The following is a 22,131-nucleotide window of genomic DNA, read 5'->3' on the forward strand; positions in this document are numbered from 1 at the left end:
CTTAATGTCACAGGCCCATTATCACCAGGCCCGCTCCCGACAATGAGGCTTTTGTCTGCTTTTTGAGCCAGCGTCTCTTATCGGTAAGAGACAGCGAAGGGGAAAATGGTAAAAGGGAAAAAAGGAAATAAATTAAACCATGTTTATAAGAAAGTCGGTGGCAGAGTCGGAGTGTGTCTGTTTCTATCAGCCTTGTTTCAGCGTGGCGGGTGGGGTGAGGTGGGTAGGAGACGACTTGAGGAAGATGTCAAATAACTTATAACAGAATCTCTCCTCCAGATGCACAGGGCAAGACAAAGGGTGGGGGGCTTTTGCCCTTTGGAGCAAGCGTAGTGTTACTGGCCGCGTGTAAACATATATCTGCTCAGACAGTTTGCAGTTCAAAATCGCAGCAAGTCCGGAGGTGACCTGCTCCGCCATGCCACATCCGATCAGAGCAGACACACAACAAGCTGCAGGTGATGTGTACGTCTGAATTTGTGTCTCGCCTTTCTAGTTCTTCATGTCAGATACAGAAGTCACGCGTTGGCTCTGGTTGTTATGATGTGTGTATTGCAGGACTGCAGACCTCAGTGTGCTCTTGCATGCTGCTAATAGACTAAGATAAACAAACTGGACATACAGCATTTCAGTAGTTCAATTAACCACCATTAGTAATTCCGTTTACTCTTTTAAACACTCTCTGTCTCTGTCAGTAATAAATAAAAAAAATGGCAACTGAAGTAACAGAAGCTTAAGCTCCATCTTTCCAGCATGAGTAGCCTACCTCTCACGGCGCCAACTTCTGTGTAAATCATATGGGTATTTCACGGCTCGAGCATGCCTGTTCTTAACAGAAGTTCAGACCGTCTCTACTTTATTTGAGGAGCCATCTGTTGTGGTGGTGGGAGGCTGAGGGCGGGGGAGTGATTTGGGTTAGTGAGGAACTAGTGAGCGACTTCATTGGTTTCCAAAACTTCCCAGACTCACTCAGTGGCTTTGATTTATACACAATCGGAACATTGTTAAATGCTACAGGTCACAAACACTATGGTAGAGAAAGCGGCCAGACTTCACTGTAGTATGTTCTGAGCCACACTCAACTTAACAAAACGGTTACCCATGGAAGAGTGCCTCTGTATTCCTTCATTTATTTATTTTCTGTCTATTGATCAGTGATACATCTTCCTCCGTACCGTATATTTGGCATTACTCCTGCCAGAGCCAGAAATATAGAACACTACAAAAGAACAAACTCTATGATAAACCCTTCCTGGAAATAAGTTTTGTGACAGCGTATTGGCACCTTTAACCAAACTGCATTTACAGTATGTCAGTGTGTAGGCACCTCTATGGTCAACAGTTTAGTCAATAGACAGCGGGGCAATATCATTTTATTCATGAAATCACAACAGACGTTGGCTAACGTGCAGTAGAAGAAAACAAGTCAAAGCAACTGAAACTTTGCCACACATAATACAAATTATTCTACTAATTTAAGTTGTCAGTCATAAAACGTACTATGAGGTCATTATCTAACATGTTTATAAAGCGCTTGTGTCACCAATCACCATTATGTACACAACTTCAAATAAAATGTTACAAAATGTTATTAGCACACAATGCCTGATTTTATCCCTGCACGGCTAGTTATGAAATGAATTATTGAATGATATTTCGTAAAACCAGTCTCATTATCCGCCATGTTTATGAAAGTACACGTGTCAAACTTAGAATGTGGGCCTGCACAGGGCACACCTTCAAACATCGAGCATCTCAGTAAGCGTGATGCAAACAGTATAGCGTATCTCTCTCCCCCGGTGGCTAATGAGGGGCTGTAAAGAATGTGGTGGGCTGATCACAGAGCCTTTTTCTCTTCCTTCAAATTTGTCTTCAGTGGCACTAATGAGCTGGACCTTACTAACTACTGACACTGTTGTTCAATTAAGACCTAGTGTTTTAACTCAAACAAGAACATGAAGAACCGAGTTATTTGGTCTTTTTTTTTAAAACAATGTATTTAAAAATGACTGTTCACGGCTACTCGACTTTGTCGACATTTGTAAACTGAGCATCATCTCAACTCAGGAAAAAAACCTCTCCTCAAAGGGCCTTGAAGTTGGGCTAGGCTATATCACACTTGGAGAACGAGATTAATTGCCTCTTTAAGTCGTGGACAGTAATCCTCGAGACTCGAGCTTCTCTCTTAAAGGCGTTGTGGTGGCACCGTCTCAGGGCTGCTCAGCTCACTTCAGAGAGAGAGAGAGAGAGATAGAGAGAGAGAGAGAGAGAGAGAGAGAGAGAGGGATGGGAGGACGGAAAGGAAGAAAAAAAGGGGTAAGAGGTGGAAGGCTGTGCTAAGCTAACACACAGTAGGCTACATCCTCTCTGATGCTCTGACACTCCTCTCCAACTTCCCCTCTCCAACCAACCAGGGGTGCCGACAGGGGGGGACAAAAGGGACAGTTGTCTCGGGTCCAGGGAGAGAGGGGGCCCAGGATTTGGTCCTCATTACATTGTATCTATTGGGCTCGGGGGCCCTTTCAGATGACTTTGTCCTGGGCCCTGCCAAATCTGTCAGCGGCCCTGCAACCAACACTGGCACCACTGCTCCCTGGAATTAGTGCCCAGGGGGTAGAGAAACGTCACACGTCAGGTTATGATCGGTCTCAGTGGATTTAGCAAACATTACAGTCAGACAGGTTATTGTTTCAGTTTCATTTCCCCCCCATCTTTGGCTGTACAGCATATGCATGCGCCATATGCTGTTTTGTTCTGTAAATCCCCGCAAACACTCAAGGGATATTTAATATGACATTATGATAATGCCTGCATTTTTATTAAGTTGGCAGAAATTGGACATGCTTTTCCTTCTTGCTGTAGCGCCGGAACATATGCCAGCGATGACATCATCCGAGGTTAGTCTCCTGCCTTACGCTAAGTATCTTCCATGATGCTGGCAGATGGTTCACAGTCTTCCATTGGCGTTCTTACCATGTAAATAAGAAACAGAAATGCTACAACTTCCAACAGAGTAAAAAATCTCCAGCCTGTCAGCCCATTTAGTTCCAATGGAACCTTGCCTGATACCTCTATGTGATTTGCTGATTTCCAAGTGGTCTTAGTCACAAACAGTATTACCATGTGAAACGAACGATGACTCACTTTGCACCATAAATAGTGTTGTTAGTGTTAATGAAAAAAAATCTGTGACACTTTACTTGATGCCTGCGTCGTACTTATGTTACATTTTTCGACTGTTGTCATTAGGTGACATTCGATCATAGTAAAGACAGCCTAAAAAAGATCAACTTTTCATGGCCATAAAACAGGGGTCCCCAAACTAAGGCCCGGGGGGTGGATGCGACCCGCCAAGCCCCTTTGACCGGCCCTCCACCTCTCTGTACCTCACCATTTGAACTGGCCCAAAGACGCAATCCTTAAAGAAAAAAATAATGATAAAATATATTTTTTAAAGTTTTTATTTTGTTTATCAACAGGCCAACAGTTTCATTTCCACTAACCAAGTGTGAATCACCAGAAGTTTCTTGTCTTGATAGTTTCGTTCTCTGTAATATAATATCTCACTGTAATATAAACAGGTCTAGCATTTCTATTGTATCACTTATAAACTGTCAATCACCATATTTTTCTAACCTTTCCTTGCTATTTTTACATGGTTATTAGAAATACCTGTGGTATTTCAGATTGAAAGGCATGTGAAGTACTCATTTCTTTTGCCAATCACTTGTAATGCTGAACTATTTTATGCTAGAAATTATGGCTATAACAGGCAGTGGCCTAGTATAAAGCTCACATGAAGCCCACATAAAGCCCGGCCCCTGATCACAGTCAGGAACGATAATGTGGCCCCCAGAGAAAAAAAATTGGGGACCCCTGCCATAAAACGTATGACATAAGACATAATTTTCATGACTTGGCCATGTGACTGTGTAATGAAACTATTTTGACACTGTTATGACACTGTTATATCATGCATGACGCCGGCATCAACGGAAGTGTTACCGAGGGGAAAAAAAATAAGCAGTGGCAGAGACATTAAAAAAAAATGTTAACAGTTAGGTCACGACCCATGGCCACAAAAGGGTGAAGAAGATGACTCATTCTGTAACTGCTACCTGCTCGACAACATTATTTGTTGTCTCGCTGAAACCAGAACTCGTTTCTGAGCTGCTGCCGAACGCCAGTTTATCTGCATGTGAAAAACACCTCAAAATGTCTGCACTTTGGCCTCATCATCTCCTCACAGTCTGACACGGTTTCACACAATCACGCTAATGACTGCCATTTTAATACAGAGAACAGGAGCACAGCGTGGCATTAGAGGATTGGACTATTTGTTCAGGAAAAAAGGGGGAAAATCTTTTTTTTCTCTCTCTCTTTTTTTCACTCCTTTTTTCGTGAGTGAATGCCACAGCGTGTATCTCATCACCCTGTGGAAGTGATTACCGTGACCCTATTGACAAGTTTTTTGTGCCCTATTGCTCGGCCTTCTGCTTGGGCTGCAAGATGTTCAATCAATCTGTAATCCATTCAGACGTTTAGCGTGTGTGTGTGTGTGTGTGCGTGTGTGTGTGTGTGTGTGTGTGTGTGTGTGTGTGTGTGTGTGTGTGTGTGTGTGTGTGTGTGTGTGTGTGTGTGTGTGTGTGTGCGTGTGTGTGTGTGGACAAGCCAACTGGGGTGGACAAAGGGGCCAGTTGTCCCAGGCCCAGGGAGAGGAAGGGCCCAGAATGGGATCCCTATCACATTGTATGTATAGAGTGGGTGGCCTTTCAGATCACTTAGTCTTAGGCCTGTCAGCTGCCGTGTGTGTGTGTGTGTGTGTGTGTGTGTGTGCGTGCGTGCGTGCGTGCGTGCGTGCGTGCGTGCGTGCCTGCGTGCGTGCCTGCGTGCCTGCGTGCGTGCGTGCGTGCGTGCGTGCGTGCTTGTGTGCGACTATGGGCGTACCTGGAAGATCGAGAGATGGAGGGGATCATTTTTCTGAATATTGACCTTTGATGATTTGACAAAGCCGGTGCTGCAGGTGGTTAACCTATAATATGGAATAACTGAATCTGACTGAATTTAGGATATGACAAGAGAATACCATTTTCTCTGTTGTGTGCAAGGACCAGATGCTTCACCAATATATTTGATATCATTACTGTCAATTCGAGGCATGCTCAGTAATTTATACAACACAGGTGTGACAGAGATATGATGGTTTTAATTACATTGTATAATAATGTTGGCTGTTGAGAGTTTGTAACATAAATGTATGTTCTACACTGCTTACAACTAAAATGATTTCAAAATGTGCATAGAGTGCACAATACTGATTGAAAAAAATGTTCACGTGTAAAATTCTAGAAACAGATAACATATTGCTACACATTGACAACATTGGCATGTTAATGGCATTATATTGTTGTGTTCAACAGGGTTACCGGTTGCTGTAGTGAAGCAACTACTGATGTATCATCATGCACAATACAATGTGTTATAGCTCCATATGTTGTGTTACCATCATGCTTTCCAGATTAATATCATAATTATTTTCAATCATTATGTGCATATATACAAATATTGCTGAGGGTTCATTAATAGTATATTACACATATGGATACACTTGCTGGGAATCCACACCAGCTGCTCAAGAAATAGAATGCATATCTCTTCTACATAGTCTTCTATCAATTAAAATAAGACTACATTCTCACAATAACGCCTGCAGGCCCACACACCCGCCCGTACACGCGCCCGCACACGCACACAATGATTTGAGAAGAGACCAGACCAAGTAAGAAAAGTAAAACAGCACATTCAACCACACAGTCAAGTTGTCAGTGCTATTTCAACGCTTTGAGAGTAGGAATTGTAAGCGCTGAATTAAAACCCGCAGAATTTACTTTGGCAAAAGGTGAGGTGTGGAGCCTCCTCCTCCCATACACATGTGGTAGTGACGCTGCCTGTGGTGGTGAGCTGTGGTCATTAGGGATGCACCGATACCACTTTTTTGAAAACCGATACAAGTACGAGTACATTAATGTGCGTACTTGCCGATACCGAGTACCGATACCGATACCTTTTACCACCAAAATACAATGAAAATAAATGCATGGCCTTGTTTTTTTCCACCTGTGATATTTTTATTGTCCATTTCCATGTAGATTTAAATGTTAGTAAATGTATGAGGTGGCACTTTTTTCCCATGCTGCTTTCAAGTCCACAGAACGTGACAAGATTTTGCATTGTTTTGTGTAATAGCAGTATCGTTCCTGGTATCAGTAAGTGCTTGACGAGTACGAGTACAAGTATAATGAGCAGTATCGGGTGCCGATACCGATACCAGTATCGGTATCGGTGCATCCCTAGTGGTCATCTTACAAAGCCGGTAAGAGGGGACAAGCAGGTCAGTCTGGGGCCCAGGGGAGGAGGGGGTGGGTTGCTGAAAAGGGGTTTCAGTAACAATTCATTCAGCAGGGCTTTAATTACAGTGTACTCACTCCTTAGGTACAGTCGAATAACTAGTGTAATTACATGTAAGTGCAACTGTAATACATGTTATTAAATCATACGCAAAATTTGTGTATCTACATATCAATTTCCTTGGGCCTCCTTTGAACTTTTGCTCCCTGGCAGAATTTATCACTTTGGCAAAGTATTAACCTAAAAAACCACTTAGCAGCACATTATGGTCATTATTAGGGGCCAAGCAGCGAAGCTGGCGAAGGCCCCTATAGAGTTAGTAGGTTTTCTTCATTATTATTATTATTATTATTATTCTCTAGTCACCATTCCTATCCCTCTGCAAGTCTATGGCAGCCCATAGAACCGTAGGCAGGAAAATGCTGTAAATTGGCACACACATTCGGGGCAGTCTCAGCATTACCCACAGCAATTTATAGGACCCCAGCCCCAACGCTCTAGCGCCACCAGCAGGTCAAAGTTGCAGGTACATTTCTGCTTGTAACTTTTGAACCGCTGGGCCAATTTTCATAAACTTGGTATCCCTGGAATCCTTGAGTCAAGACGAATCCAACGCACCATATGACGTCATTTTCCGCCAGGATAGTTTTCCCGCCATTTTGAATTTTGTAAAATTCAATAAAAATGTTAATTTTCCCGCAATTTTTGACCAATTCGCCCAAAACTCAGTATATAGTATCTCTGGACTGAGCTACACATGGGGTCTTCAGGAATATTGGACATCTTTTATCGTTTAGCCGTGACAGCCAATCAAAATTGTCGTAAACGTGGCGAAACAGGAAGTGAGGTCATATCTCAGCAACCGTTTGTCGAATCAGGCTGGGATTCTGTACACACATAGTAGTCCATCCCATGACCTACCACAAAAAAAATCAGATCCCCAGCTCAAACTCTGTAGCGCCACCAGCAGGTCAAAATTTTAGCTACATTTTTGCCTGTAGCTTTTGAACCGTACTCCCAATTTTCAAAATATTGGTACACAGGTCATCTTCACACTATGCTGCACCCAGGTATGGATTTTCGTAACAATTGGAAAAACTATCAGCTCTCAGCAGCCATTCAAAATTGTGGAAAGAATGGAGGGATTTTTCTCATCTCTCTGTCCCCTTACCAACGGCACCTGCGCACGTTCACTGACACCATTCTCGGCAGGGGGTCTCTGGACACACCGAGAGCTTAGGTGTGTGCGTAGTCTGCTATTGCTCTAGTGTCAACCAAAGCCCCACTGCCCCAGCCCCTGCACATACCCCCCCCACCCCCAACCCACACACACAGACAGAGGGAGAGGGAGAGGGAGGGGGAGAGGGAGAGGGAGAGAGAGGGAAGGAGGGAGGGAGAGAGAGAGAGAGAGAGAGAGAGCGAGCATTGTTGTTCTCTTGGTTCCTCTGTCTGTCTCACACACACACACACACACACACACACACACACACACACACACACACACACACACACACACACACACACACACACACACACACACACACACACACGTTACTTCTATGTACACCAATTCCTCAGACCAGTCTCTCAAAAGGCTGGCCAACATTACATTGCAGCCTATAGGATTCTTATGTTTAGGATTTCAAGGACATATCTATTTTCAGTAGGCTCCCGGTTTTTTTTCCCATAATATTGTATGTCATATAAACAATTTTACTAAATAGAATGATCACAGAGGATTATAATTGCTGTCCAAAAAGCAAGCCTCTCAAGTATAGAAATGACTTGCTGATATTTTATAGACTAATTTGAGAGGGAATGGAAATGTGTTACTCAATATAAATCAAGGGCAGCACAGGCTCTGCCGTGGCCAACCGGTAGGGCACTTCTCTATCATGCGGCTGACCCGGGTTTGATTCCCAGCCCAGGTCCTTTGCCTACCCTCCCCGTCTCTCTCCCCATTTTCCCCTCCAAGGAATGCACCCCAACATTGGCGAGATTTGGGCCAAAGGGGGCGCTGCAGTTCCTTCTGTTGCCGTGGCGACTTTGGCAAGTTTACTGCTTGGCCCCGCATTGCTGCTTGCAGCTATATTTGCCATTAAGGTATGTCCCGGTAGATACATGAAATATATGGTGTAATAACATGTACTCCAGTTGTACTTACATATTATTACACCAGTTATTCCACTGTACCTAATAAGTAAGTACACTGTAATTACAGTCTCGTTAAAATTAAGTCTTACTGAGTTTTCATTGCATTGTATGCATTGAGAAGATTCAGATGACTTTGTCCTGGGCCCGGCACAAGTTGTCAGGGGCTCTACCCAGGGAATCTGGGCAGCAATACCTACAGTAGGCTATCTGTTGGAAAAGAAGAATCAGTATTCGCCTCTGGTGAAGAGGGCCCTTTCAGATGACTTTGTCCTGGGCCCGGCACAAGTTGTCAGTGGCTCTACCCAGGGAATCTGGGCAGCAATACCTACAGTAGGCTATCTGTTGGAAAAGAAGAATCAGTATTCGCCTCTGGTGGCCTCTTGTTATCAATAATGCATTACAAAGAATTCCTAAGTCAGTATAGCCGTAGCCCGCACAGAACACTGAAAGACTGTGGACGTTCACACACTCTTTTGGATTGGGTAGTCACTGACTGGCATATTGTGTTACTCTCTCTCTCTCTCTCTCTCTCTCTCTCTCTCTCTCTCTCTCTCTCTCTCTCTCTCTCTCTCTCTGTGTGTGTGTGTGTGTGTGTGTGTGTGTGTGTGTGTGTTCTTTCAGAAGACAATGCAATGGCATTAGCATAAGAGAAGACTTGACAGCCATGGTGACAAAGTATCCTTGGTAACCATAAATATAGCTTTTTTGGATTCCTCATCTGCAAGTGTTGTTGAGATTCAAATGTGTTTTAATCACATATGTGCAGTAATGCATGAGAAATTATTCTCTTATTTCAAATAAAACATTAATTCTAAATTTTAGTGATTCCCCCATAATGGCAATTATCAGTGGCATTGAGCTAAAAAAAAAAGAGAATCTCTTTCTTCAGCCTACATACAACACATATGCCTATTCTTGAAGAGATACAGATGAAATATTAAAACCCCTATTATACACATGCACAACCACTGTTTTAGCTCGAGAATCGCCTTCTGTGCCTCGGTACAGCGGACAGAACAAAAGTAGATAAAAACATATTTCTCCTTATGAACAGCAGATGGTGGTAGTAAACATTTGGACATGCTTGCCAGCACCAGATATCAGTGTGTATGTTATTTCTTTGTCAAGAAATAATGGTATTCATACCTTTTGATATGTAGATGACTCTGTCCGACATATGTTTGATAAATTGGTAAATATATGACAATAGTTTTACAGTTTTACATTATAACTACAGTATAATCTTTTACCTTGACGTCTTACCGGATTTTTCCCATCACGTCGACACTACAATATAACCAACTGTCAAGTCTGGCAGAGTCGAATCTGATGTGAGGACCTGCTCCAGTTGAACTGAATGTGAGTTTGCACACAATGTCTAAATCCCCCCCACAAGTTAAGCTCACACACCCGCCCCTGTGTCTGAAGTTTAGGGGGGCTGGGGGCTTTTCATCCACTGGGTGGTGGGGGATCATGGGAGCCTGTCTCAGTCTCTCTGTTTGAAGCTGGCAGCTCCCAGCTCCGCTAAATTAAACAGACAAGGTGGGCCGGCAAGGTGATGGCAGATAACACAGAGTAAGATGTCCTATTTCCCTCTCTGCCAGTGCCGCACCGAGAGACGGCACGCCACGTCTGGGGAGGGGGAAGGCGGGGAGCAGAAGGTCAGATAAAAATAATACCAAAATCACCCACTGGGAGGACAGGCTGTCATTTCGAACGTAAAGATTATATACGAGTTACACTGCAATATTAAGTGATGTCTTCTTTAAATTTAGCATTCACCAGAAAGTGAATACAGAAATAACAAGATAAACAACAACAGCAACAACAATAATTATAGTTTCAGTAACAATTTATTGATGGTTTCCCTTTTTAGTGCGTCTACATTACATGTATAGGTAGGGCCTATTATGCACACTGTGTTACAAACTCTAACCCTAAGAGTGCAATTAGCCTATGATGCAGTTGCAATACACACTTTCTTAAAACTAAACATAATCAATGAATCAGGGACCTTAGAATAAAGTGTAACGACAGTTTCATAAGGTAAAATTTATGTTATTGCTGTTATACATTAAACCAATGAATGAACTGATGAACTTAATGGCAAAATTGTGCAAAGTTTGAGAAGAACAACATTTATCATTCACTTTTCATACAAAGAAGGACATAAATAGATTTGAATCCTCTCACAGACAGACAGATGTATGCACACATGCACACATGCACGGATGCTCACACACACTCACAGTTGCACACACAGTTCTCTACTACTCTAAAAAGCAACAACTTGTATATGCAGAACATTTTGGTGGAATTTAACTCTGTGTGGTATTTGCAGAAGTGACTCTGTAAGCTGACGGAACTTGGCATATTGACAAACTAGATTTGCTCACTCACTCATTTTGCCTGCGACTTCAGCTTAACATCAAAGTGTGTGCATCAACAATCGGATTACTCCTATATGATATAAAAAATGTTGAGTGGATACTTTCCCAAGGCTTAATCTACGGTAGCTACTCCTTTTGCAGCATTAAGCAACTTGCTCAACTAGCATATCCGTCAGACTGACATTGCACAGAATATCTGCAGAACATTATTACATCAAGTTGCTAGAAAACTTCAGCCTCAGTTGTATTTCAGTGCTTCACTCACATCACATACAGGAGTTCTAATTTCAGTTTTATGAATCATTCTGACCTTATCGAACATATTCAACCTTTGTGCCTTCTTGAAGAAACATCTTCACATCATAGTAATGCAGTAATTCTGACAAGGAAGCGTCTTCCTCAAGATGATGTATTCTGTCCAGGTGGAAGTGGATTAAAACATTGATTAATCGAGCAAGAAAACAAATTAGATTACTCCACGATAAAGTTCTCATTTGAATATTGAACATTTAGAAATTGCATATGTGTGAAACAACTGGGCATGTCATGTTTATTTAATCAGCAGAAATTGATTTACTGCAAAAGTACGGAGGGTGTGGGCCACACAAACAAACATCCACGGTGTCACTGGCTGTACACATCATCATCAGAGCAAAAGAGACCTTTTTACTGCTTAAGCATCTCACGTTTTAATTAATCACGCTTGTCACGGCTTTTGGCTCAGTTTAGAATATTGTCAGGATTTATTCTTCTATATTCCACTGAAACATTTTCAGGCTTCAATCAACTGTCGTCCCAGATGCTCTGCCCAGAGGGTGGCAGGAGATTTACTCCTCTTACAGGACAACATAAATCACAAGCAGTTGGGACAAAATAAGCTCACGCTCTTGCTCCATCACGAGCCTTTTGCTACGGTGCTGCCATTCTGCCCATCAAAAGGTCCCCAAGTTTTATTATGCAAAAACATGTCGTTAGCATGCTCGTATTTTTCCGTTTTGACATCAGCACTGCCCCATTCTAAATCAGTCAGTCATTAGTATGAAGATGGCAGTGATTACTCCTGAATATCGTCAGGTCATAAGACTCACATCTGACATTTAATGAGCACATTTGATGGGCCATATCTTTTCAGAACATTAAAACACATAAACAAAAAAACCAGAGCCGCTGGTAGGCTACTTATTTAGTTTTGGAAATATTATTTTTAATTTAACCAACAGCATAGATAATATTAGCATATACTGTATTCATATTATTTCATGTGCTTATCCCTGCAATGCCTAGTCTGCTTAATTTGTTATGCACAGAGAAAATATTTGCTCACAGTATATTTGCATTAAGCATTTCAGAGACTGTGACGTTTGTTTTTCATTGTTCTATTTTAGCTGTGAGGTCATTTTCAGGTTTAATTGATACAGGCTCTTACTTAGCCACGGTTGTCTGACATTATCATCACAAACAGCAGTGGTGAACACCTAATCACAGAGCAGGCCTTTAGTTTCAAAACATATCCCTGAAGGTTTTTATTTCAAAGGGCAAAGCTTGTATGAAAGTAGGGATGACTAATTCCCCCTCCAAAGGTATTATGAGAGCAGACATACTACGTTCACTATGTGCTGTATTAGGAGCAGCGTCTTAATACTGGGTTAGGCCAGTCTTTGATCTACAAAACAGCCTCCATGCTCGCGGCAAGACTCCCTCGCCATGGTGGAAACATCTCTTTTAAGATCCATGGTTCCTGTTATACGATTGCGTCACACACATTCTGTAGATTTGTCAGCTGTGTGTGCACACTCGTGCTGGAAAACCTCGCCAGTTGGACATTCAACAGTATGATCCAATGGTAGGGCAGGTCACTGAGGAACACTGCTCTGACGAAAATGTTATTTTAAATCACAGTCTTATATTTGTCTCTCAGAAATGTCTTACAATAGGAGACCTCTTTTTTTTTTTTTTTTTAATTTATTTTTAGGGGCTTTTATACCTTTATTTGACAGGACAGTCGAAGATGGTGACAGGAAGCGAATGGGACAGAGACAGGGGAGGATTGGGAAATGACCCCGGCCGGACTCGAACCGGGGTCCCCGTGGGCATGCAAGCCCAAATGTGGGGGGCTTAGCGCGCTGCGCCACTCACAGGCCTCACTTGAGATGTTCTGGGGGTTTAAGGGGAAGTTCAGAATTTAACACTAACTGTTCAATCTAAAAGCCCTGTTTTCAGATGGTTTGCTACTTGATGAACTGCAGTGGTTACGGAAATAACACATATGAACACGTGCTGATCTGAGAATGCTCGGCCACTGTGGTAGCACCCCAATTGGAATAGCCGAGAGTGAACTGATAAAAAGCCGTAGAATGACCAAGATAAGTAAAGGGAAAGCACAAAGTACTGTACACAGGTTCTACAAATAACTAATTGCATGAATTAGGTGTGTGTGTGTGTGTGTGTGTGTGTGTGTGTGTGTGTGTGTGTGTGTGTGTGTGTGTGTGTGTGTGTGTGTGTGTGTGTGTGTGTGTGTGTGTGTGTGTGTGTGTGTGTGTGTGTGTGTGTGTGTGTGTGTGTGTGTGTGTGTGTGTGTGATTTAAGGGCTCAGAGAGTTCACCAATAACGTGCTACGTATATGCATACACACTCATATTTTTAACCAATAGCTGCAGGCCAGAGACAGTTTCTTCTTTTTTGCCACACACATGATGCTAATCTGACGGAGAAACATAAAAGTGTTTGTCTTATCAGTTAAATCTGTTTTCCCCCACAAAGGCTATAGATATAGAATATGACACTTCTGCTTGTTCCATGTGTTTCACGGAATGTTCCCCTGCGGCGGTTTTGCGAAACTGAAGAATGCCGGGACGTTTGAAGTACATCCATGCATGTATTAGGCGTGTGTATGTGTGCGAGTGTGTGTGTGTGTGGGGTAGGGCTGCACGATTATGGAAAAAATCATGATCACGATTATTTTGGTCAAAATCATAATCACGATTATTAATCACGATTATTGATTTTTGCAGATTTTTTTGAAAATTATATCAAGATGAAGTATAACCAAGAATGAATTACATACGGAATGAGCAAAATGAAATAAATTGTAATAATTATGTAAAGGCAATAGCATGAAACTTAAGTGGACAGATTTCTGGCCAGAAACACCAGCCTGTCAGTATGTTCTGGCTTCAAGGACGCTCTCAAAAGTAGGTCACTATTGCCACGATTAAATCATGATTAAAATCATGAGTTCGATTTCACTATTTTATCACGATTTTGATTATTTTTCGATTAATTGTGCAGCCCTAGTGTGTGTGTGTGGGGGGGGGAAGGTATTTTCTGCTCGTTCTGCCTTTCTCTCTGCGCTTTTCTCTCACCTTCCGTGCTCTACCTCTCTCTTTGACTGTGTCTGGGCCTTTACCCCCCTGCTCCGCTCTGTTCCTAGTCACACTTGGATGTAGCCTATTAAAAGACATGCTCCCTGCCTCAGTTCATTACACAGACTTTAATCCTTCAGCACACTGGTACTGCTGGTGGAGCAGGCATGACTCAACGCCTCACACACAGCCGAGGTAACAGGGAGAGAGAGAGAGAGAGAGAGAGAGAGAGAGAGAGAGAGAGAGAGAGAGAGAGAGAGAGAGAGAGAGAGAGAGAGAGAGAGAGAGAGAGAGAGAGAGAGAGATGATTCAACACCACTCACATATCACATGTAGAAGATACAAAGAAAAAGCGACAGACAGACAGACAGACAAAGACTATGTGTGTGTGTGTGTGTGTGTGTGTGTATGTATGTATGTGTGTGTGTGTGTGTGTGTGTGTGTGTGTGTGTGTGTGTGTGTGTGTGTGTGTGTGTGTGTGTGTGTGTGTGTGTGTAATGTATGATCATTCAAAGGCCTAGAACCGCACTGGAGCACATAAGGTGCGTTCAGGCCGACAGAGAACTGTTCCAGGGCTCACACCTCATCTCGAACCAGCTGGCGTGTTCACACTGCAAGTCTGAGCATTCAGGAAGTGGAAATTTGGTTTGAGAATGATACTAACCGAAAAATACTTCTCTGTGAACCGTGATGACAACTTTTAGATGTCAGCATCATCAAACATATGGAAAAGTTCAGAGCCCGGTGTGTACGTGGCTGGGTCGCTGGCAAGCACTTCATTTCCGAATGCAACTGGTGCTGGAACGGGCACTGGCACCGCTCTGGCCGGCCTGGAAACAGCAGTAGAGGACTCGGGTGGGGCACAAAAAAATTATCATGGGCACACAAAAAAATGTGGTAACACTTTATTTTAGGGATACATTTATTAGCACTAATACATACAATGTTAATGCCTGCATAAGTAACTTGTAAGGCATGTACTACGCAAATGCTAAGGCCTACTAGGTCCTTACTAAGGTTAAATTGGTAATAAATCCCTTATTGTGCATGAACAAGACATTTGCGAATACATGCCTAACAAATGTTTGATTTTGCTTTGTACATGCCTTATAAGTTACTTATACAGGGAGATTGTATGTATTAGTGATAATAGATGTATCCCTAAAATAAAGTGTTACCAAAATGCATGTCACGGGCACACCAGCTCTTGCTGCAGTCTCATGCAAATGCACACACACAGACACGCACGCACACACGCACGCACGCACGCACACACACGCGCGCATGCACGCACACACACGCGCACACACGCACACACACACACCCACACACCCACCCACACACACACACACACACACACACACACACACACACACACACACACACACACACGGTGGGGTAAAAAAAATGCGTCATCATCACAATATCAATGCACAATATGTGCTACAGTGTAGGTAGAAGTATAGGCTAGTTGTGTAACACATGTTTTATATGTGTTATATGTTAATGTTTTATGTTTTATAATCATGTTTTGTTGTTACAATGTTATTGCCTGCACTGTAATGCTTTTATAGAGACAAGGAGTGAAATACAGTATGCATGATGCTTGTAGTAAACATTAAAAAAAGATATTGAACCAGATGTCAAAAAATGATGCAGACTGGACAGACTCCAGTCTGCCAATTGAACTCATTATCAAGCTGGCACCTTGTGTCAACCCAGGTGACAAAGTCAGCCATGTTTTCTATTCTTTGTTTGTTTTTTTTCAGGGCGCTTTGGCCGATGTATGATCAACTTCCTGCACTTCTAAAAACGGGAGACCTTAGATGCAGAGGTGCATCTTGCCACCAGGCAAGGCAGGCAGTCGCTTGGGGCCCCCGCCCCAAGCCCCTAGATAGTGAATAACAGGCCACATTTTACCACAGTAGTGGTGATTTTGGTTCAAATGCTCTTTTTTTTTTGGATTTTCGCTTGGGGCCCCACCTGACCCTAGAATCGCCTCTGCTTAGATGTCAATCACTCAGGAGTCGGGTTGGTGTTTGGAGCTGTTGAGCTCTTGGGCTTTATACTCTTTCTCTCCCCATGCCCTTTACAGTAGTGCTGGTAAAACCAGAGGAGACCTTTTATAACACAATACAAATGATCCACCGCAAGAGCAGAGGCGGCCGAAGCATAGGCAGACATTGTATACTTTAAATAGCGCAAATAAAAGCCAGCTGTCACTTGTCATGAGGTTTGATTTGTCCTTCACTGGCCTTTACCAGCCTTGTACTGTATGTCTTAACGTGTCTGTTACCAAAGGCTACACAATGTAGACGCACTTCAAAATAATAAAATATGAATGAAAAAACATAGTGTATGTATAACATAGGTGTAGTACATCCTGAATTACGAATGTGACCAATTCAAATTTTGTTGAACTTATGACGTTATATCATGATAATAAAAAATCTATTCCATTCCATTCTGTACTATACTATTTGACATACAGTCTATATTTATGTTCCAGATGACAAGACATACAAGCCATCTGTTTAAATTACAAGGTCAACAGGCCTACAGTACCGCACATGTAAACAAGTTTACAATCAAAGTACCCACAGACAGACAAATGGATTGACCAACCGACATAGTGACGTGTATGGTTGTATAGGCATATAGCCTACCCCCCCCCCCCCCCCAAAAAAAAAAACAACAAAAGAACTCAATTTAATTCCGCTTCAAGTGCCAAGGCCTATGCTGTGGCAAACTAAACCAGAGCACTATACAGGTGTGGCCCATGTTTTTTTATTTCAGCGGTAATTCCCGATGGGGACTCAAATGTCATTTGGTAGGATGTACTTCCTTCTCTCACGCTCCCTTTGATTAGTCGGTGGCCCTATAGCTCCAGCACACAGGCAGGAGTGGTCTTACTTACCTCCCCAGCTCATTAGAGAAGTCCCCATAGGCATTACCGGACAAGACATCTGGAGTTGGGGGTTAGACCTTTTCCCTGGCCCCCTCACTCAAGCCCTCCTCGCTCCTCACCACTGCTGCTGCTGCTGTAGCCAGGTGGAGTTACGGTCTGATCAGGCCACAGTGGACAGGTGGGGATTGCTGTTAATGAGTCTCTCTCTCTCTCTCTCTCTCTCTCTCTCTCTCTCTCTCTCTCTCTCTCTCTCTCTCTCTCTCTCTCCTTTTTTGTTTCTTCCACCTCTACCTCTCTGTCTAAGGTGAAAGGAGTCCCTTGTGAACAGTGGATTCAAATCCCTCTCTCCTTCTCAGTCTCACCCAGAGTGAAGAATATCCTCTGTCTTTCTTCACTGTGAAACAAAGTTTCTCAAAGACCCTACCCTGACAAAAAAAAGTTTTAAGACGTTAACCTGAATCCACAGGCGCTTGTACTATAGTGAATTTATTAAATTATAGAACGTTACATCCTGTAATTTCATGACCTACCTTAGACTTCCAGAATGACATTCAAACAAGTGAACATACAAACAAAGTGACTGGAGAGATGAAGTATGTGATGTAGAAAATGACAACATGCCAGCTTTCTACAGCAAGGGGCTTTCCAAATGAGGATCTCTTGTGAAATAACAACATGGCATCATACAAGTAAGGATAACCCAACGATTTGAACCATCTATCACGTTGGTGCATGTCATTCCACAACGCCCTCTGACAGGTTAGGTTTATGGATGGTTTTGGTCTGGGCTCAATTTTGCCTTCAAATTCACAATTTTCCTTGCTTGCTTCGTTGATCTTGGCAAAAGTAAAGCAGCAGAAACATTTCTTCACTGACAGGTTAGGGTTAGTTATGGTTTTGGCCAGGGCACAGCAGAGCATTTTCATGTTTGTAAACAAAAATTTAACGACACGACGGGAATAAGGTGCAAACCACATCACGTGACAAAAGTACCTCAATGAGAAATGCACTGGTGTGGGATACGTACTGTACATATGCCTTTATGCCTGTCTTCAAACAATGCTGGGGTGCGTTCCCGCAATGTTAGCTTTGAACTACAGACGTACTTTGTAGTTATCTACTTACTTCAAGGCGAAATCCGTGCATTTCTCGAAACCTTACTATTCCCACAGTAAGCCAAAAGTAGTGCAGCTACTTTCCTGAGTCCACACCGCTACTTACTTTCTTGGCATTGNAGTGCGTGACCAAAGAAGCAACAAGAGATATGCATGATTGCTGAGTCATGATTCAGCTGTTTCCTCCTAAATTCAGTGCGTGAAGTAGAAAGCAATAATGTACAACCACCACCAGCACATTTGATTGGATGTCACGACACCGTGACTCCGCTGTTTCCTCCACAACACACCTTGTAATTTCTTTGTGAAAAAACACGGCCGTGGCATTACAATCTGACACCATCCGCACCAATAATGCAGTATTATCTGCATGCCGATTGGATTTCGTTTCATTCCGAGGTGTAATTTGTAAAATATTTGGACAATAAAGTTGTGGTTACTCCCAGAAAATCGTCTGTTAAAGTGTCATATTCCCGAGAAATTTTCGCGCAGATTTTATTCCATAGCCTAGTGGTATTCACGCTTGCATCCCAATGGGAAAACAGAAGCCACACCGGTTCGAATCCACATGGTTACAGTGCCACAATTTTGGAAATATCTGGCAGAAATAGATAATTTATGTTGTGCATTACCAACACACACGTGCAGCCAAGGGAAAATGTGTTACACTGTAGGGTCCAAAACACGATTTCACGAGTTGTTGTCAACATGCTGCACACTGGTTTCGAACCCGCGTGGCTCGCGTCTTCCCATTGATAGGCAAGCGTAAATACCCCTAGGCTATGAAATGAAATTCGCGCCAAAAAAATGTAAGTACTTGACACGTAATCCAGCGCATTTCCGGGAGAAACCAATACTTTCTTATCTAAATATTTCACAAATTACACATCGAAATGAGACGCAATTCAATCGGCATACAGCTAAAAGTATATTATTAGTGTGGGATTCATCAGATTCCAAGGATATGACGGTTTTTTTTCACGAACAAATGACATGACGTGAATTTGTGTTCTGAACACTCTCACAGCTGTATCATCACTTTGTGTGCATGTCGATTGATTTTCATCGCTTTTGCACCACAGGATTAAAAGATATTGACACATTTGTGGTCAAATATGTACTACAAGTTTAGCTAATGGGTGGAGTCACGCTCTGAAGTAGACTAGCGCTGTGTGTTACTTGGGGTGGCTGAGGTGATGTCTGGACTCAATGGATCTACTCCAGCTGTACTTCAACTTCACTGTCCAGATACGGATAGGAGGCACCTCACTTTCAAAGTCACCACTACTTCAGAGTGCACATTACTCCAAGCAGTAGTTACTTTGTGTGCTAACGTTCGAGACACAAGAGTTAGCAACTTTTATAGTATTTACTATGCAACATTGCTAACAAACTAGCTACTTCGCACTTTGAGAATCGCACCCCTGTTGTCCTTTTGGGTGCTGGAGCCAGGTTGAGTTGCTGCAAGATAAGACTACATCTGGAACAACCGTATCTCTTTCATTTCGTGAAGTATTCACGAAAAACATAACTTTAATTTTCGTGGTGCTTTCACGTTATTGCCCGTTTTTCGTGGTTGGGCAACGAAACGCTGCCTATTCATTTGAATTGCCCGACTGCTGCCTAGCGACCCACTAGTTTGACGCCCTTTCGGTACCGTCACATGGTAATCAAACATTTCAAATAAGCAATTTAGGGTTAGGGTTAGGTGTAGGGTTAAGGTTAGGGTTAGGGTTAGGTTTAGGCTTAAGTAGGGTTAAGGTTAGGGTTAGGGTTAGGTTTAGGTTTAGGTTTAGGTTTAGGGTTAAGGTTAGGGTTAGGTTTACGTTTAGGGTCGTATGACATAAGGCGTAAGTACCGAAAGGGCGTCAAATTAGTGAGTCCCGAGTGTATCAGCAGTGTTCTGTCAGCACCCCCTCCCCACCCCTGCAGACGCTTGGATAACCATAGCAGCAGTCGGGCAATTCAAATGAATAGGCAGCGTTTCGTTGCCCAACCACGAAAAACGGGCAATAACGTGAATGCACCATGAAAATTAAAGTCATTTTTTTCATGAATACTTCACGAAATGACAGAGATAGGGCTCTCTGGAAGGGCATTCTGTTGGATTCAAAATTGTGCCTTTTCCTTCTGGCTCTGACTAAAATAGAATGTGCCCCTTGTGGAGGAGAGTTTAAACCAATCTCCCTCTCATTAATAGATATCCTATGTTATGTACAGGGCCGGATTAATGCACAGGCTAGATATGGCTGAAGCCTAGGGGCCCCCACCTGACGAAAGTGAAAAATTGCAAAGCTGTGAGCTGATGCAATTTTGAAAAATGTATCTGCTGTGTTCAGTACAGTTGACCCTTTCTATGTCCTATCCTATGTGTTAGTTCATTGGGAACAAAATTGGGTAGTGAATATGATACATTCATTTCCAGGACTGTGAAGTTTCAGACATAAAACTACCTACAGTACATTTTGAACCTGCTCTTCAGTCAAACCTTTCTTGACGCAGACGCCAGCTGTGTCATGGCTTTGTCGTTTTCAGAGATGGCCAGAAATGGCATGACCTTGTGATGACCTTTGCTTTTTTCCCCATGAGATATGTCAACACTGCTGCCATGCAGCCTGGAGCTGTTTGTGATTTTTTTTTTTTACTGAATCTAGGACGTGTCTACTTGTAGTATGAAGGCTGAAGTGTGCCTGGCAAGTGTCTTTTACTGGCTCGTACCACTTTCATGTATTCTGTGGGTGTAGTGTATGGTGCACACATGTTTTCCTTGCCGTTCCTGTGATCTCATACATGCCACTGCCAAGAGGCTGGCTTGCCTATTCCTGACTTTGTGAAGCTACAAATTCAGGAACAGACAGAAGGTTGTTCTTTCTTTAAAAGCTGGCTGTGTGTGTGTGTTTGTGTGTGTTGTTTGTCAGGCAGTGGCCACCAGAGTTCAAATTTAAATATTCTAAATATATAAAATGTTCTAAGTGATTCTAGACAATCATGCAATAATATATTCTTTAAGTGTAGTTTGCATACAGTAGGCCTATGTGTTGTTGCTTGCCAAGAGGCTTTTGAAAGCTACAAATTCTGTAACAGACGTAGTATGCAAGTTCATTTTTAAAGGTACACTGTGTAAGATTTTTAATTGTTTATTTCCAGAATTCAGGCAAACCATTCACTAATGTTACCTTTTCCATGAATACTTACCACCACCACCAATTCTAAGCATTCATTATGGCTAGAATTATTGTACTTTTCATACATGAAAAGGGGGATCTTCTCCATGGTCCGCCATTTTAAATGTCCAGAAATGGCCATTTTAGCGGCAAAAATGGCTGTACTACAAATTATTAGTTTATTACTTGGTAAACTTTCATGAAAAGATCAAATTTGGCAATAGGCAGCCTGAGCCCAGTGTCAATGAGCAGCATAGTTGCAGTACCTTCTTTGACCATTTCCTGCACAGTGTACCTTTAAAGTTTGCTGTATCCATTTTTCAACAAATGCATGCATATCCCACCTTACAAGGTGAGGACAGATGTGCATAAATGTGTAATAAATGTATAAATGTATGAAAGTTTACATCTGCACCCTGAAATCCAATTGTAAGGATTTATTAAACCGGCAACATTCCCATCCACAAGGCTTCCTCTTTATGTTTTTCATCAATTTGTCAGTCCCCTCAAAAGTGTGTCTGGATGTCATCCGTTACATTTGATCTAGGGCAGGGCTATTCAATTAGAATTTCAACTGGGCCACATTTCGAAACAATTTTAAACATGTTCTTCTAACCTAAAACTTAACCA

Source organism: Engraulis encrasicolus, chromosome 9, assembly GCF_034702125.1.
Source record: "Engraulis encrasicolus isolate BLACKSEA-1 chromosome 9, IST_EnEncr_1.0, whole genome shotgun sequence".
In the NCBI taxonomy this organism is placed as follows: domain Eukaryota; kingdom Metazoa; phylum Chordata; class Actinopteri; order Clupeiformes; family Engraulidae; genus Engraulis; species Engraulis encrasicolus.